Here is a 12,692-nt window from a genome sequence, read left to right as displayed (position 1 = left end):
TGCAGACCATCTGGCCCTGGGGACTTATCTGCCTTCAATCCCTTCAAATTACCTAACACCACTTCCCTACTAACATGTATTTCACTCAGTTCCTCCATCTCACTGGACCCTCTGTCCCTTACTATTTCTGGAAGATTATTTATGTCCTCCTTAGTGAAGACAGAACCAAAGTAATTATTCAATTGGTCTGCCATGTCCTTGCTCCCCATAATCAATTCACCTGTTTCTGTCTGCAGGGGACCTACATTTGTCTTTATCAGTCTTTTCCTTTTTACATATCTATAAAAGCTTTTACAGTCCGTTTTTATGTTCTCTGCCAGTTTTCTCTCATAATCTTTTTTCCCCTTCCTAATTAAGCCCTTTGTCCTCCTCTGCTGAACTCTGAATTTCTCCCAGTCCTCAGGTGAGCCACTTTCTCTGGCTAATTTGTATGCTACTTCTTTGGAATTGATACTATCCCTAATTTCTCTTGTCAGCCACGGGTGCACTACCTTCCTTGATTTATTCTTTTGCCAAACTGGGATGAACAATTGTTGTAGTTCATCCATGCAACCTTTAAATGCTTGCCATTGCATATCCACCGTCAATCCTTTAAGTGTCATTTGCCAGTCTATCTTAGCTAATTCACGTCTCATACCTTCAAAGTTACCCCTCTTTAAGTTCAGAACCTTTGTTTCTGAATTAACTATGTCACTCTCCATGGTAATGAAGAATTCCACCATATTATGGTCACTCTTACCCAAGGGGCCTCTCACGACAAGATCGCTAATTAACCCTTCCTCATTGCTCAAAACCCAGTCCAGAATAGCCTGCTCTCTAGTTGGTTCCTCGACATGTTGGTTCAAAAAACCATCCCGCATACATTCCAAGAAATCCTCTTCCTCAGCACCTTTACCAATCTGGTTCACCCAGTCTACATGTAGATTGAAGTCACCCATTTATTCCACACATTTCTGTTCCTTTATTGCACACATTTCTAATTTCCTGTTTAATACCATCTCCGACCTCACTACTACTGTTAGGTGGCCTGTACACAACTCCCACCAGCGTCTTCTGCCCCTTAGTGTTACGCAGCTCTACCCATATCGATTCCGCATCTTCCCGGCTTATGTCCTTCCTTTCTATTGTGTTAATCTCTTCTTTAACCAGCAACGCCACCCCACCTCCCCTTCCTTCATGTCTATCCCTCCTGAATATTGAATATCCCTGAACGTTGAGCTCCCATCCCTGGTCACCCTGGAGCCATGTCTCTGTGATCTCAACTATATCATAATCATTAATAACAATCTGCACTTCCAATTCATCCACCTTATTACGAATGCTCCTTGCATTGACACATAAAGCCTTCAGGCGCTCTTTTACAACTCTCTTAGCCCTTTTTAATGCTTGCCCTGGATTTGTCGGCCTGCCACTTTTACTTTTCTCCTTTGTACTTTTTGCTTCTACGCTCACTTTACACCCTTCTGTCTCTCTGCACTGGTTCCCATCCCTCTGTTGTGAACTAACCTCCTCACGCCTAGCCTCTTTAATTTGATTCCCACCCCCCAACCATTCTAGTTTAAAGTCACCTCAGTAGCCCCCGCTAATCTCCCTGCCAGGATATTGGTCCCCCTAGGATTCAAGTGTAACCCGTCCTTTTTGTACAGGTCACGCCTGCACCAAAAGAGGTCCCAATGATCCAAAAGCTTGAATCCCTGCCCCCTGCTCCAATCCCTCAGCCACGCATTTATCCTCCACCTCATCGCATTCCTACTCTCACTGTCGCGTGGCACAGGCAGTAATCCCGAGATTTCTACCTTTGCGGTCCTTTTTCTCAACTCCCTTCCTAGCTCCCTATATTCTTCTTTCAGGACCTCATCCCTCTTCCTACCTATGTCATTGGTACCTATATGTACCACGACCTCTGGCTCCTCACCCTCCCACTTCAGGATATCTTGGACACGATCAGAAATATCCCGGACCCTGGCACCAGGGAGGCAAACTACCATCCGGGTCTCTGGACCCCAAACAGTTCTTCCAGGTGAGACAACACTTCACCTGCGAGTCTGTCAGGGTCACGTACTGTATCTGTGTGCTGCCAGTTCAGTGAGACCCGATATAGATTGGGGAACTGCCTTGTCAAACACCTTCACTCCATCCACAACAAGCAGGATTTCCCAAAGACCAACCAATTTTAATTCTAATCCCTCTTTCCACTCTGGACGTGTCATAGAACAAACAGGCCCTTCAACCCATCTAGTCATCCATGGCCTCTTCTACTGCCACAATGAGGCCACTCTCAGGTTGGAGGAGCAACACCTCCTATTCCATCTGGTTAGCTTCCCACCTGATAGCATCAACATCGATTTCTCTAACTTCTGGCAATTGCTCCTCCCTTCCCTTCTCTCTTCTTCCTTTCCCCATTGTCTGTCTATCTTCTTACCTCTTCTCCTATTATCTCCCTCTGATACCCCACCATGGTCCACTCTCCTCTCCTATCAGATTTCTTCTTCTCTAGTCCTTTACCTTTTCCACCCATCACCTCTCAGCTTCTCACTTCAGCCCCCCTCCCCTACCCACCCACCTCGCCCCTCACAGAGTAACAGACACAAAATACTGGAGGAACTCAAGCAGGTCACGCAGCATCTATGGAAAGGAACAACGAGTAGACTTCGATGCCAAGACTCTTCATCAGGTCCTTGCCTGTCTTCACCTATCACTTTCTAGCTTATACTCCTTCCCTTCCCCCCTTCTTATTTTGGCTTGTGCCCCCCTTCCTTTGCAATCTATTAAAGGGTTTTGGTCCAAAACATTAACTCTTTGTTCATTTCTATGGATGCTGCCTGGCTTGCTGAGTTCCTCCAACATTTTGTATGTATTCCTGAATTCTGAACACTACCTTTATTTTCAACGTACATCTCTACCTTTGCACGTCATCATTAGTTTTAAAGCTGAGGAAGTACTGAGTAAGGTTACCAATACAGTATAGTGGAAGCATAGAGAGAGTTATTTGCTGGTGTAACTTTAGTTAGACATTAGTGGGTGGGAATGCTCAGCTCTCTTAGAAACTTTAATTTTCTGTGCAAAGATAGTGACAGGATCCCATGGGTTCTACATGTAGAAAAGCTCCACAATTAAGAGGAGAAATCAAGTAAATGGAGCCGAGAATGCTGCAGCCTCCATAAAGTCTGCAAGTTCTTTGGTATTACATTTGGTAGTTCATAAAGTTAGTCTTTTTGTCTATTGTGCATTCTCACAAACATGTTAACAGGCAAATAAAAAGTTAGAATTCGAGTTTTTTTTTGTTACATTTTAGGGACATGTCATCACTAGTAAGGCTAACATTTATTGCCAAACTGATTTCTCTTGAGAAAGTATTCTCTTGAGACACTATTTAAAAGCTGTTGGCTTTAAGCATGCTGCCGCGTCTAACGGTCGCACAAATGTGCGCGACTGATGATAGAGCCTGTTTAGCAACAGTCTCTTGCCCCAATTAAGCAGCATGGTGTCCCAAATAAATGAAGGAAATCCGGAAAGTTTCTTGATTCGTTTTTGTACTTAAGATGTGTTCCAAATAAGTGGCTGCCCCAATTAACCAATGGTCCAGTTAACCAGAATTCACCGTATTTGTTATTCAAAACTGATAAAAGCTTCACTATAAGAATTACTGATAGTTTTTAAATGCAACTTTTAAGACTTCTGAAAATGGTCCCAGCCAAAATTTTGAATAATGATTTTGAAATTGTTATTGCTCTTCACTTCCAGTAATAATGAATAGAATCAAATGGATAATGTTAGGTGCTTTGAGAGGGTATAGTTTCCTGATTAGTCAGGGCATCAAAGGATATGGCAAGCAGGTAGGTGTATGGGTTGAGTGGGATCCAGGATCAGCCATGATGGAATGGTGGAGCAGACTCAATGGGCTGAATGGTCTAATTCTACTCCTTTCTTATGCTCCAGCAGTGGCCCAGATAATGCAAAGCCTTTAACACAAAGGCAAGTCCCAACTTGGTCAAGTCTTCATCGGACATTAATACCAAGCAAATATCTAAAACCAACAGTGTAGTCTGCTTGTTGTTACTAAATTTTTGTAGTTTTTCTGCATAAGTACATTATGTAGATGGAAATGCTGGCCAGAATTTCATCTATTTTCTGTTTGGATGTGTTCCTCAAAGTCCAATGATTTAGATATGCGTAATCCACTGTGAGATAGCATGGTGGAAAGTGTGCTGACTGGCTGCATTGCGGCCTGATACTGGAACACCAATGCCTTCGAGTGGAAAATCCTACAAAAGGTAAAGGATTTGGCCCAGTATATAACCCTCCCAACCATTGAGACGTTATGGTAGAAAAGCATTTAAGGACGCTTCTACCTCGTTACTTCATGTTTGTAATTTATTGCTATTTATTATCTGTACTTGCACAGTTAGTTTGCAGTTTACAGTTCCTGATGTTTACAGTTACTGTTATATAGATTTGCTAAGTATGCGCACAGAAAAAGAATCTTGGGGTTATATCCATATATCTCTTAAAACATTGAAATCAAAATTGCGTCCGTCATTTGCACTGGCAGCTCATTCCACACTCTCACCACCCTCTGAGTGAAGAGGTTTCCCCTCATGTTCCCCTTAAATATTTCACCCTTCACCCTTAACCTATAACCTCCAGTTTCACCCAACCTCAGTGGAAAAAGCCTGCTTGCATGTATCCTATCTATACCTCTCATAACTTTGTATACCTCTATTCAAATCTCCCCTCAATCTTCTACATTCTAGGGGATAAAGTTTAATTTATTCAACCTTTCCTTATAACTTAGGCCCTCCAGTGCCGGCAGGATAAGGCAGGAACTGGATACTGATTGTGGATGATCAGCCATGATCACAGTGAATGGTGGTGCTGGCTCGAAGGGCCGAATGGCCTACTCCTGCACCTATTGTCTATTGGCAACATCCTTGTAACTTTTCTCTGTACTTTTTCAATATTATTCATATCCTTCCTGCAGGTAGGTGACCAAAACTGCACACAATACTACAAATTAGTCCTCACCAACGTCTGGCTGTTTCTAATTTCTAACAATAGGTTCTATGGAAGAGGAGCAGGGTGAACCCTTATTTTTGCTTTAAACTTTGAGCTACTGTAGTAATTTAAGTTGTTGCTAACTCAGGATTTTCTAGTCATCATCCTTAAAATCTCATAGCTTGAATCGCTTTGGGCAAGCTGTCAACACAAGGACAACGATGATCCAGTGTGGTCCACCACCAACTCTGAACCAAACCACCAGTGTCAAATCCAATATTTTCTACTCGGTTTCATTATTAGTTCCTGTTATTTAGTTTTGCAATACATTCTAACAATAGGCTTGACATTTGAAATTGCTACATAAATTAGTGGAGTTTCATGCAATAATTAGTCTTCTCTACTCACATGCTTGGTGGAAGCTAATATTTATAATTCATCTGCACCCCAATTAAGATCTTGACATCTTCAAGTACCTAGGTAAGATACTATGTTCCACCTGGTGTCTCACAAGTGCTTTGGAGATGTTTAGTACAACTCAATAGTGGCAGAGTGGTGCAGCTGCCTCACAGTTACATTCACTTGGGTCAATTCCTTACCTCTGTTTATGAATGAGGAATTTGGGTACTCTTGTAACCCCATGAATTTTGCCCATGTGCTCTGCTGTTGCCCCACATGCTAAAAACATACTGGTTGGTAGGTTAATTGGCAAAAACTAGGACATGTTGAGTACCCACTATCTGAAATTCCAAAATCAGTAAACCTCCAAATTTCAAAATGTCGTTGAGCGCTGATGTGACACCACAAATTGAAAATTCCTGGGAAGGTTCCCAGGCGATGTACAGGTCTCTGTGCATCACGGAAAGTTCTCAGAAGTGACCTCACATACATAATGAAGAGAAGTTAATGAAAAATAGAAAAACTCTGCAAAATTGAAAAATAGAAAAAAAAGGTTGAAAATAGATTTTAAAAATCTGAAAAAAAATCCAAATAATGAAATATTTCTGGGCTCAAGCATTCTGGAAAAGGGGTACTTACCCTGTATAAGCAAATATAAGTGCGCATGTGTGGGTGTGTGTATGTGGGTGTGTGTGTGGGTGGATGTGGGGGTGGGGGTGTAGGTGTGAGGATGGGTGGGTGGGTGTGTGTATGTGTGGGGGTGGGTGTCTGTGTGTGTGGGTTGAGGGGTGGGTGTGGGGGGGGGTGGGTATGAGAGTGTGTGGGTGGGTGTGCGTATGTGGGTGTGGGTGTGTGCGTATGTGGGTGTGGGGGTGGGTGTGTGCGTATGTGGGTGGGGTGGGTGGGTGTGTGCGTATGTGGGTGTGTGGGTGGGTGGGTCGGGGTGGGTGTGTGCGTATGTGGGTGTGGGGGTAGAAGGGTGGGGTGGGTGTGTGCGTATGTGGGTGTGAGGGGGTGGGTGGGTGGGTGTGTGCGTATGTGGGTGTGGGGGGTGGGTGGGTGTGTGCGTATGTGGGTGTGGCGGGGGTGGGTGGGTGGGTGGGTGTGTGCGTATGTGGGTGTGGAGGGGGTGGGTGGGTGTGTGCGTATGTGGGTGTGGGGGGGGTGGGTGGGTGTGTGCGTATGTGGGTGTGGGGGGGGTGGGTGGGTGTGTGCGTATGTGGGTGTGGGGGGGGTGGGTGGGTGTGTGCGTATGTGGGTGTGGGGGGGGTGGGTGGGTGTGTGCGTATGTGGGTGTGGGGGGGGTGGGTGGGTGTGTGCGTATGTGGGTGTGGGGGGGGTGGGTGGGTGTGTGCGTATGTGGGTGTGGGGGGGGTGGGTGGGTGTGTGCGTATGTGGGTGTGGGGGGGGTGGGTGGGTGTGTGCGTATGTGGGTGTGGGGGGGGTGGGTGGGTGTGTGCGTATGTGGGTGTGGGGGGGGGTGGGTGGGTGTGTGCGTATGTGGGTGTGGGGGGGGGTGGGTGGGTGTGTGCGTATGTGGGTGTGGGGGGGGTGGGTGGGTGTGTGCGTATGTGGGTGTGGGGGGGGTGGGTGGGTGTGTGCGTATGTGGGTGTGGGGGGGGTGGGTGGGTGTGTGCGTATGTGGGTGTGGGGGTGGGTGTGTGCGTATGTGGGTGTGGGGGTGGGGGGGTGGGTGTGTGCGTATGTGGGTGTGGGGGTGGGGGGGTGGGTGTGTGCGTATGTGGGTGTGGGGGTGGGTGTGTGTGTGTATGTGGGTGTGGGGGTGGGGGGGTGGGGGTGTGTGTGTATGTGGGTGTGGGGGTGGGTGGGTGGGGGTGTGTGTGTATGTGGGTGTGGGGGTGGGTGGGGGTGGGTGTGTGTGTATGTGGGTGTGGGGGTGGGTGGGTGTGTGTGTATGTGGGTGTGGGGGTTGGTGGGTGGGTGTGTGTGTATGTGGGGGTGGGTGGGTGGGTGTGTGTGTATGTGGGTTTGGGGATGGGTGGGTGGGTGTGTGTGTATGTGGGTGTGGTGGTGGGTGGGTGGGGGTGTGTGTATGTGGGGGTGGGGGTGTGTGTATGTGGGTGTGGGGGTGGGGTGTGTGTATGTGGGTGTGGGGGTGGGGGGGTGGGGGTGTGTGTATGTGGGGGTGGGGTTGGGGGGGTGGGGGTGTGTGTATGTGGGGGTGGGTGGGGGTGTGTGTATGTGGGGGTGGGGGTGTGTGTATGTGGGGGTGGGGGTGTGTGTATGTGGGGGTGGGGGTGGGTGGGTGGGGGTGTGTGTATGTGGGGGTGGGTGGGTGGGGGTGTATGTGGGTGTGGGGGTGGGTGGGTGGTTGTGTGTGTATGTGGGTGTGGGGGTGGGTGGTTGTGTGTGTATGTGGGTGTGGGGGTGGTTGTGTGTGTATGTGGGTGTGGGGGTGGGTGGGTGGGTGTGTGTGTATGTGGGTGTGGGGGTGGGTGGGTGGGTGTGTGTGTATGTGGGTGTGGGGGTGGGTGGTTGTGTGTGTATGTGGGTGTGGGGGTGGTTGTGTGTGTATGTGGGTGTGGGGGTGGGTGGGTGGGTGTGTGTGTATGTGGGTGTGGGGGTGGGTGGGTGGGTGTGTGTGTATGTGGGTGTGGGTGTGTGTGTATGTGGGTGTGGGGGTGGGTGGGTGGGTGTGTGTGTATGTGGGTGTGGGTGTGGGTGGGTGGGTGTGTGTGTATGTGGGTGTGGGGGTGGGTGGGTGGGTGTGTGTGTATGTGGGTGTGGGGGTGGGTGGGTGTGTGTGTATGTGGGTGTGGGGGTGGGTGGGTGGGTGTGTGTGTATGTGGGGGTGGGTGGGTGGGTGTGTGTGTATGTGGGTGTGGGGGTGGATGGGTGTGTGTGTATGTGGGTGTGGGGGTGGGTGGGTGGGGGTGTGTGTATGTGGGGGTGGGGGTGTGTGTATGTGGGTGTGGGGGTGGGTGTGTGTGTATGTGGATGTGGGGGTGGGGGTGGGGGGCTGGGGTGTGTGTGTGTGTGGGGGTGGGGGTGTGTGTATGTGGGGGTGGGGGTGTGTGTATGTGGGGGTGGGGGTGGGGGTGTGTGTATGTGGGGGTGGGGGTGGGTGGGTGGGTGTGTGTGTATGTGGGTGTGGGGGTGGGTGGGTGGGTGTGTGTGTATGTGGGTGTGGGGGTGGGTGGTTGTGTGTGTATGTGGGTGTGGGGGTGGTTGTGTGTGTATGTGGGTGTGGGGGTGGGTGGGTGGGTGTGTGTGTATGTGGGTGTGGGTGTGGGTGGGTGGGTGTGTGTGTATGTGGGTGTGGGGGTGGGTGGGTGGGTGTGTGTGTATGTGGGTGTGGGTGTGTGTGTATGTGGGTGTGGGGGTGGGTGGGTGGGTGTGTGTGTATGTGGGTGTGGGGGTGGGTGGGTGTGTGTGTATGTGGGTGTGGGGGTGGGTGGGTGTGTGTGTGTGTATGTGGGTGTGGGGGTGGGTGGGTGGGTGTGTGTGTATGTGGGTGTGGGGGTGGGTGGGTGGGTGTGTGTGGGTGTGGGGGTGGGTGGGTGGGTGTGTGTGTATGTGGGTGTGGGGGTGGGTGGGTGGGTGTGTGTGTATGTGGGTGTGGGTGTGTGTGTATGTGGGTGTGGGGGTGGGTGGGTGTGTGTGTGTGTATGTGGGTGTGGGGGTGGGTGGGTGTGTGTGTATGTGGGTGTGGGGGTGGGTGGGTGGGTGTGTGTGTATGTGGGTGTGGGGGTGGGTGGGTGGGTGTGTGTGTATGTGGGTGTGGGGGTGGGTGGGTGTGTGTGTATGTGGGTGTGGGGGTGGGTGGGTGGGTGTGTGTGTATGTGGGGGTGGGTGGGTGGGTGTGTGTGTATGTGGGTGTGGGGGTGGATGGGTGTGTGTGTATGTGGGTGTGGGGGTGGGTGGGTGGGGGTGTGTGTATGTGGGGGTGGGGGTGTGTGTATGTGGGTGTGGGGGTGGGGGTGTGTGTATGTGGATGTGGGGGTGGGGGGGTGGGGGTGTGTGTATGTGGGGGTGGGGTTGGGGGGCTGGGGGTGTGTGTATGTGGGGGTGGGGGTGTGTGTATGTGGGGGTGGGGGTGGGGGTGTGTGTATGTGGGGGTGGGGGTGGGGGGGGTGGGGGTGTGTGTATGTGGGGGTGGGGGTGGGTGGGTGGGTGTGTGTGTATGTGGGGGTGGGGGTGGGTGGGTGGGTGTGTGTGTATGTGGGTGTGGGGGTGGGTGGGTGGGTGTGTGTATGTGGGTGTGGGGGTGGGTGGGTGGGTGTGTATGTGGGTGTGGGGGTGGGTGGGTGGGTGTGTATGTGGGTGTGGGTGTGGGTGGGTGGGTGTGTGTGTATGTGGGTGTGGGGGTGGGTGGGTGGGTGTGTGTGTATGTGGGTGTGGGGGTGGGTGGGTGGGTGTGTGTGTATGTGGGTGTGGGGGTGGGTGGGTGGGTGTGTGTGTATGTGGGTGTGGGGGTGGGTGGGTGGGTGTGTGTGTATGTGGGTGTGGGGGTGGGTGGGTGGGTGTGTGTGTATGTGGGTGGGTGGGTGTGTGTGTATGTGGGTGTGGGGGTGGGTGGGTGGGTATGTGTGTATGTGGGTGTGGGGGTGGGTGGGTGGGTGGGTGTGTGTGTATGTGGGTGTGGGGGTGGGTGGGTGGGTATGTGTGTATGTGGGTGTGGGGGTGGGTGGGTGGGTGGGTATGTGTGTATGTGGGTGTGGGGGTGGGTGGGTGGGTGGGTGTGTGTGTATGTGGGTGTGGGGGTGGGTGGGTGTGTGTGTATGTGGGGGTGGGTGGGTGTGGCTGGGTGTGTGTGTATGTGGGTGTGGGGGTGGGTGGGTGGGTGTGTGTGTATGTGGGTGTGGGGGTGGGTGGGTGGTGGGTGTGTGTGTATGGGTGGGTGTGGGGGTGGGTGGGTGGGTATGTGTGTATGTGGGTGTGGGGGTGGGTGGGTGGGTGGGTGTGTGTGTATGTGGGTGTGGGGGTGGGTGGGTGGGTGTGTGTGTATGTGGGTGTGGGGGTGGGTGGGTGGGTATGTGTGTATGTGGGTGTGGGGGTGGGTGGGTGGGTGGGTGTGTGTGTATGTGGGTGTGGGGGTGGGTGGGTGGGTATGTGTGTATGTGGGTGTGGGGGTGGGTGGGTGGGTGGGTATGTGTGTATGTGGGTGTGGGGGTGGGTGGGTGGGTGGGTGTGTGTGTATGTGGGTGTGGGGGTGGGTGGGTGTGTGTGTATGTGGGGGTGGGTGGGTGTGGCTGGGTGTGTGTGTATGTGGGTGTGGGGGTGGGTGGGTGGGTGTGTGTGTATGTGGGTGTGGGGGTGGGTGGCTGGGTGTGTGTGTATGTGGGTGTGGGGGTGGGCGGGTGGGTGTGTGGGTGGGTGTATGTGGGTGTGTGTGTATGTGGGTGTGGGGGTGGGTGGGTGGGTGGGTGTGTGTGTATGTGGGTGTGGGGGTGGGTGGGTATGTGTGTATGTGGGTGTGGGGGTGGGTGGGTGGGTGGGTGTGTGTGTATGTGGGTGTGGGGGTGGGTGGGTGTGTGTGTATGTGGGGGTGGGTGGGTGTGGCTGGGTGTGTGTGTATGTGGGTGTGGGGGTGGGTGGGTGGGTGTGTGTGTGGGTGTGTGGGTGGGTGTATGTGGGTGTGTGTGTATGTGGGTGTGGGGGTGGGTGGGTGTGGCTGGGTGTGTGTGTATGTGGGTGTGGGGGTGGGCGGGTGGGTGTGTGTGTGGGTGGGTGGGTGGGTGTGTGTGTGGGTGTGTGGGTGGGTGTATGTGGGTGTGTGTGTATGTGGGTGTGGGGGTGGGCGGGTGGGTGTGTGTGTGGGTGTGTGGGTGGGTGTGTATGTGGGTGTGGGGGTGGGTGGGTGTGGCTGGGTGTGTGTGTATGTGGGTGTGGGGGTGGGTGTGTGGGTGTGTGTGTGGGTGTGGGGGTGGGTGTATGTGGGTGTGTGTGTATGTGGGTGTGGGGGTGGGTGGGTGTGGCTGGGTGTGTGTGTATGTGGGTGTGTGTGTGGGTGTGTGGGTGGGTGTATGTGGGTGTGTGTGTGCGCACAGTTGATTGCCATGTGGAAGAGAATAGGTTGCAGCAAAATAAGTGGAGGTATTGAATTTTGATCTCTTCCCTCAAATTTCATTTTGAAGCACAGCTGTCCCAAGGAGAACATTTGAAATGGGAAAGAATGAAATAATTAAATCTTTTTAGCCTAAGTAGCTGTAGAATGAGAGAATGAAGTGTTCAGAATCACTAAGGGTATGAGTAAGGTGTATGCCTGCTGATACTTCAAAATTAATCCAGCAGTGAGGAGGACCCGGGGTCATAGGTGGAGACTAGTTAAAGGGAGATTTCAGACTAACATCAGGAAGCATTTCTTTACACAGCAAGTTGTGGAACTAACTACCTAGTTGTGCAGTTGATAGTAGTACCTTAGAGACTTTCAAATCTAAACTCAATAGTTATTTCAACACACTATGTGAATAGGAATTTGGCAAAGTTTGTTGGGCCGAATGGCCTGTTCTTGTCAAAAGCTTTCTAATGTTTTAATGTTCTCTGAGAGTCAGCATAGACTAGATGGGCTAAAAGACCACATGAAGTGAGAAGCATAAGATAACATTGAAAGTTCCTTGCTTCTGTATTCTGCCAAGGACCCCAATATTCTTCATCATAATATTCTTATGAATAGTTCTAGAAGAAAGACTATACAACACAGACAGAATGGTATGACTCTCGAGGCACAAAACTAAAAGTTTAATATTGAGCGAATAATTACAACAAAGAACAGAGGGGATGAAAGGAAATTGTGCTCAAATTTTTTAAAAAGCATTCATTACAGCCCAGTCAGAGCAAATTTTGGGCAGCCAGATGACAGAAGTAATAGAGTCTGCATCAGACAGCCCAATCCTGTCAGGGCAGTTTTACATGTTTTCCCTATGATACCTGGGTTTCCCAAGTTGCTCCGCTTTCCTCCCACATTCCAAACACTGGCAGGTTGGTAGGTTAATTTAGCCACTAGAAATTATTTATAGTGTATATCTGAGTGTAGAATCTAGCAGAGAGGTAATGAAAAATGGGAGGAAAATAATCCACAGGTAAAGTTACACAGTGAGGCAAAATGGCCTTCTATATTGTAAGGAAAAATTGAATTTCTAAGCAGCACAGTTTAGGGAGGATAACAAGGCCTTAGAGAAAATACAAATGTGCAAGATACTAGAGTGGTATCAGAACAAGAAGTGGAGAGACTGGTTATTCCCCTTGGAGCAGCTGTGCTTAGGAAAACATTTGAAATGGGAGCTCAAAATCAAAAGGGTATGAGAATAAATATTATATTAGGAAATGCTTAATCT

The sequence above is a fragment of the Mobula hypostoma genome, chromosome 2, assembly GCF_963921235.1.
Source record: "Mobula hypostoma chromosome 2, sMobHyp1.1, whole genome shotgun sequence".
Classification (NCBI taxonomy): domain Eukaryota; kingdom Metazoa; phylum Chordata; class Chondrichthyes; order Myliobatiformes; family Myliobatidae; genus Mobula; species Mobula hypostoma.
The sequence above is the reverse complement of the archived record's forward strand: the minus strand, read 5'-3'. Positions refer to the sequence as shown.